Source organism: Podarcis liolepis, assembly GCF_965112155.1.
Source record: "Podarcis liolepis genome assembly, chromosome: 7".
Classification (NCBI taxonomy): Eukaryota; Metazoa; Chordata; class Lepidosauria; order Squamata; family Lacertidae; genus Podarcis; species Podarcis liolepis.
The window spans coordinates 87,066,507-87,072,506 of NC_139561.1; the positions used below are offsets into that span (position 1 = coordinate 87,066,507).

Genomic DNA, 6,000 nt, shown 5'->3' on the forward strand with positions numbered 1-6,000 from the left:
GTGAGAATATTGATAGCCAGCCATTGGAAAGGAAATAACATTCTAACAAAAAGAGACTATGTGAGTACCTAAAGGTAAAGGTAAAGGTAAAGGTACCCCTGCCCGTACGGGCCAGTCTTGCCAGACTCTAGGGTTGTGCGTTCATCTCACTCTATAGCCAGCGCTGTCCGCAGACACTTCTGGGTCACGTGGCCAGTGTGACGAAGCTACTCTGGCGAGCCAGAGCCGCACACAGAAACACCGTTTACCTTCCCGCTAGTAAGCGGTCCCTATTTATCTACTTGCACCCAGGGGTGCTTTCGAACTGCTAGGTTGGCAGGCGCTGGGACCGAACAACGGGAGCACACCCCGCCGCGGGGATTCGAACCGCCGACCATGCGATTGGCAAGTCCTAGGCGCTGAGGTTTAACCCACAGCGCCACCCGGTCCCCCACAGCGCCACCCGCATTAGCTAAATTGACGGACTTAATAAGTTAATAAGTTAGCTAAATTGACGGACTTAATAAGGCAAAAACTATGGTACAGAAACAGTGGGATTGTTTAGATGAATATTTACATAAACAGGGTTCAAATATGAAAATTTGGTTGTGAAGAATATAAAGAATACAAAGATTTAATCGATTAGGAAAGAACTTAAGGGAAGGAAGTGAAGAACAGAGATAAAGGCGAACTAGATAACAAAAGACATGTGGTGAAGGCGGTGGAAGTCTTTTAAAATATTTTAACTAAGATTTTTATTTCGTAATGTGTGTAAGTGTAAATTTGGTATTATGGTTTATGGAAAGTATTTTTCTTTTTTTGTGTTTTCTTTTTTCTTTATCCTTTTCTATTGTCCTCGTTTGGGAAATATGTAAATAATGGGGGACTTCAATTACCCGGATATTTGTTGGATGTCAAACTCAGCCAAGAGCATAAGGTCAAACAGATTCCTCACTGGCCTTGCAGACAACTTCATTGTCCAGAAAGTGGGAGAAGCAACAAGAGGAACAGCCATTTTAGATCTGGTCCTAACCAATGTTGATGATCTGGTTAGTGGGGTAGAAGTGGAAGGATCATTAGGCGCGAGTGATCATGCTCTTCTGAAGTTTACTATACAGCGGAAAGGAACAGCCAAGCATACTAGGACTCAATTTCTTGACTTTAAGAAAGCTGACTTCATAAAACTTAGGGAAGTGCTGGGTGGGATCCCATGGACAGTAATACTAAAAGGAAAGGGAGTTCATGATGGCTGGGAGTTTGTTAAGAGGGAGATACTAAAAGCACAACATCAGGCAATACCAATGAGACGGAAACATGGAAGGTGCCTAAAGAAGCCAGGGTGGCTATCTAAAGAACTTTTAACTGAGTTAAGATTAAAAAAGGATGTGTACAAAAAATGGAAAAGGGGGGAAACCACCAAAGAGGAATTCAAACAAATAGCCAGCACGTGTAGACACAAAGTCAGAAAAGCTAAAGCACAGAATGAACTCAGGCTTGCTAGAGAGGTTAAAAGCAACAAAAAAGGCTTTTATGGGTATGTTCGTAGCAAAAGGAAGAACAAAGAAACAGTGGGGTCACTCAGAGGAGAAGATGGTGAAATGCAAACAGGGGACACAGAAAGGGCTGAACTTCTCAATGCCTTCTTTGCCTCAGTCTTCTCCGATAAGGAAAACAATGCCCGACCTGAAGAATTTGGAGCAAATGATTCAGCAAAGGAAACACAGCCCAGAATAACTAAGGAGATAGTACAAGAATACTTGGCCAGTTTAGATGTATTCAAGTCTCCAGGGCCAGATGAACTGCATCCAAGAGTATTAAAAGAACTGGCAGATGTGATCTCAGAACCACTGGCAGTCATCTTTGAGAATTCCTGGAGAACAGGCGAAGTCCCGGCAGACTGGAGGAGGGCAAATGTTGTCCCTATTTTCAAAAAGGGGAAAAGAGAGGACCCAAATAATTACCGCCCAGTCAGTCTGACATCAATACCAGGGAAGATTCTGGAGCAGATCATTAAGCAAACAGTCTGTGCGCACCTAGAAAGGAATGCTGTGATCACCAATAGTCAGCATGGATTTCTGAAAAATAAGTCATGTCAGACTAACCTGATCTCGTTTTTTGACAGAATTACAAGCCTGGTAGATGAAGGGAATGCAGTGGATGTAGCCTACCTTGATTTCAGCAAGGCATTTGACAAGGTGCCCCATGATATTCTTGTAAAGAAACTGGTAAAATGCGGTCTTGACTATGCTACCACTCAGTGGATTTGTAACTGGCTGACTGACCGAACCCAAAGAGTGCTCATCAATGGTTCCTCTTCATCCTGGAGAAGAGTGACTAGTGGGGTGCCACAGGGTTCTGTCTTGGGCCCGGTCTTATTCAACATCTTTATCAACGACTTGGATGATGGACTCAAGGGCATCCTGATCAAATTTGCAGATGACACCAAACTGGGAGGGGTGGCTAACACCCCAGAGGACAGGATCACACTTCAAAATGACCTTGACAGATTAGAGAACTGGGCCAAAACAAACAAGATGAATTTTAACAGGGAGAAATGTAAAGTATTGCACTTGGGCAAAAAAAATGAGAGGCACAAATACAAGATGGGGGACACCTGGCTTGAGAGCAGTACATGTGAAAAGGATCTAGGAGTCTTGGTTGACCACAAACTTGACATGAGCCAACAGTGTGACGTGGCAGCTAAAAAAGCCAATGCAATTCTGGGCTGCATCAATAGGAGTATAGCATCTAGATCAAGGGAAGTAATAGTGCCACTGTATTCTGCTCTGGTCAGACCTCACCTGGAGTACTGTGTCCAGTTCTGGGCACCACAGTTCAAGAAGGACACTGACAAACTCCAGAGGAGGGCAACCAAAATGGTCAAAGGCCTGGAAACGATGCCTTATGAGGAACGGCTAAGGGAGCTGGGCATGTTTAGCCTGGAGAAGAGGAGGTTAAGGGGTGATATGATAGCCATGTTCAAATATATAAAAGGATGTCACATAGAGGAGGGAGAAAGGTTGTTTTCTGCTGCTCAAGAGAAGCGGACACGGAGCAATGGATTCAAACTACAAGAAAGAAGATTCCACCTAAACATTCGGAAGAACTTCCTGACAGTAAGAGCTGTTCGACAGTGGAATTTGCTGCCAAGGAGTGTGGTGGAGTCTCCTTCTTTGGAGGTCTTTAAGCAGAGGCTTGACAACCATATGTCAAGAGTGCTCTGATGGTGTTTCCTGCTTGGCAGGGGGTTGGACTCGATGGCTCTTGTGGTCTCTTCCAACTCTATGATTCTATGATTCTATGATTCTAATCGTGTTTATATGGACATGTTTGAAATTTGTTTTGATATTCTTGTATTATTCAATAAAATTTAATAATAATAATAATAATAAAGATTCTCCAGAGGCCATTCCCTCTCCCCAGCCCTGCTTTGCATCCTCAAGTGTTTTTTGCCCGGCTGGAATGTGTCATTGAACAAGGCTTCCTGTTTTCCTACTGTACAAAGGTACACCAAGAAAAAATTTCCCTCCTATTTTTGTCCAGTTTCTGAAAATACTTACCGCAAACCATCTCTATACACCCCCAAAGACCTTGAATCTAATGAACCCAAAGACCACCTTCAATCTGTGTGCGAGAGGCTTTACTCAATATACTGGAAATGGCAATGGAGTCTCCCCACTACCGGTTACCAGTGTTGCTTTCAACATGTACAGTGGTGCCTCGCAAGACAAAAAGAATCCGTTCTGTGATGATCTTCGTCTAGCGGTTTTTTCGTCTTGCGAAGCAAGCCCATTGACGGATTAGCGGATTAGCGCTATTAGCGGCTTTTATCGGCTTATCGGATCAGCTGATAAGCGGCTTAGTGGCTTAGAAAAAGGGGGGGAACCCGCAGGAACTCGCAAGACACTTTCGTCTTGCAAAGCAAGCCCATAGGAAATTCGTTTTGCGAAGCACCTCCAAAACGGAAAACTCTTTCGTCTAGCGAGTTTTCCGTCTTGCGAGGCATTCGTCTTGCGGGGCACCACTGTAGTTTTAACACAGAAGGCTAAGCTACCAGCCAGGAAATCCGTGGAACAGATCACTTTGGCTGGGGAAAGCAAGGGTCATCCAGTCAGGCCCCACTCTTTGAAAACAGAGCTAAATGGACCATTGGCTTGAACCAGCCGGAGGGCTCTCTTGCCGGGTCCACCTTGCCGTTCTGCCCCCACACCAGCAGTTCCACCCTTGCCATAGCAGAAAGCGGTGGGCTCTCTCCTTTGTTAGAGTTATTTTACACAAGAGGTTGAGTGGCCACCCTTCCTGCAGTATTATAATTATTATTTTATTTGCACCACACTCATCTGACTGGGTCGCCCCAGTCACTCTGGGTGGCTTCCAGCGTACAGTGGTACCTCGGGTTAAGAACTTAATTTATTTTGGAGGTCCGTTCTTAACCTGAAACTGTTCATAACCTGAAGCACCACTTTAGCTAATGGGGCCTCCCGCTGCTGCCGCGCCGCCAGGGGCACGATTTCTGTTCTTATCCTGAAGCAAAGTTCTTAACCTGAAGCACTATTAGCGGAGTCTGTAACCTGAAGCGTAACCCGGGGTACCACTATATATAAAAACATATTGCCGCAGGGGGTTGGGCTAGATGACCCCTGGGGGTCCCTCCCAACCCCATCAGCTCCCCCCCAACCCAGGGAGGAGCCAGCCTCCCTCCCTCTCAGCCCGGCCTACCTCGCAGGGCTGCTGCGAGGATAAAACGGGGAGGGGGGTAACTGCGCCTTCTGGAACTCCCCGGAGAAAACGGTGGCGCATAAATATAACTAAATTAATAAAAACTACTAAATCCCCATCTTTGCGGGGGGGGGGTTCCGTACTCCAACGGCCCTTTCCGTTGTCATGACAACCCCTAGGCCCCAAAGCCTGCCTCTCCGTTTCAAACCGTACCGGCCTCCTCTTATCGACAGAGCCGCACCGAGCGAAGGGAACCAGGCGGCTTTCCTTTTCCTTTTTTTTAGGCGGCCCTCTTCAAAGCCTCCATGTTCGCGGAACCAAATTTCTCGAGGTAAATATGTATTAAATTATTAACTAGTGCGCTTGCGCGTGGAGCAAAGCCTCTTGGGTAGCGTAGTCTGCTTCCTTCAAAAAGGCTCTCTCTGCTCGGCGCCACCCCGCCCCTTTTAATAGGAGGACGCGGACGCGGACCGTGCTGCATTCTGGGTACGTGGATGCCGGGGGAGGACACAACCCGCTTTCAACCTATCAAAGAAGAGGCCTGCTTGCAAGGGTTTATGGGTAATGTAGTTTTCTCTCTCTCAAAGGGGGGTGTTTCGTTGTCATTAGTCACCGCGGAATTGCGAGACTCTAGAGGTCCGCGAGGAACTCTGGGAAATAGAGTCCAATAGGCCCCTCCCATCCAATGAGGGTCACCCGCATTTGTTCAATCCACACTTGATAATTAGGATTAGTATTGAATATACTGGGTCTTATATTCTGAGATCTGGGTCTTATATTCTTGTCACCTTGCCTTGCCAACAAAGGTCCGTATAGTTAAAGTCATGGTTTTCCCAGTAGTGATGTATGGAAGTGAGAGCTGGACCATAAAGAAGGCTGATCGCCGAAGAATGGATGCTTTTGAATTCTGGTGCTGGAGGAGACTCTTGAGAGTCCCATGGACTGCAGGAAGATCAAACCTCTCCATCCTTAAGGAAATCAGCCCTGAGTGCTCACTGGAAGGACAGATCCTGAAGCTGAGGCTCCAAGACTTTGGCCCCCTCATGAGAAGAGAAGACTCCCTGGAAACGACCCTGATGCTGGGAAAGATGGAGGGCACAAGGAGAAGGGGATGACAGAGGACGAGATGGTTGGATAGTGTTGTCGAAGCTACCAGCATGAGTTTGACTAAACTGCGGGAGGCAGTGGAAGACAGGAGGGCCTGGCGTGCTCCGGGGTCACGAAGAGTCAGACACGACTAAACAACAATATATGAGGAGGGAAAAGGGATGCGGGTGGTGCTGTGTTCTAAACCACAGAACC

General features: G+C 46.6%; 1 protein-coding gene across 3 annotated transcripts in view; it reads right to left on the reverse strand.

Moving 5' to 3' along the window:
• Nucleotides 1-5,177, reverse strand: part of SYMPK (symplekin scaffold protein) — a 30,331-nt gene extending 25,154 nt beyond the window's left edge. Inside the window, exon 1 of one of the 3 annotated variants that reach the window (XM_083515719.1) lies at nt 4,912-5,177. The gene's annotated coding sequence lies outside the window, so the exon portion shown is untranslated. Of the gene's footprint in view, nt 1-4,698 lie in introns of all 3 variants that reach the window. The other 2 variants (XM_083515720.1, XM_083515721.1) reach the window with 2 other exon arrangements.
• Between the last annotated feature and the right edge of the window lie 823 nt (nt 5,178-6,000).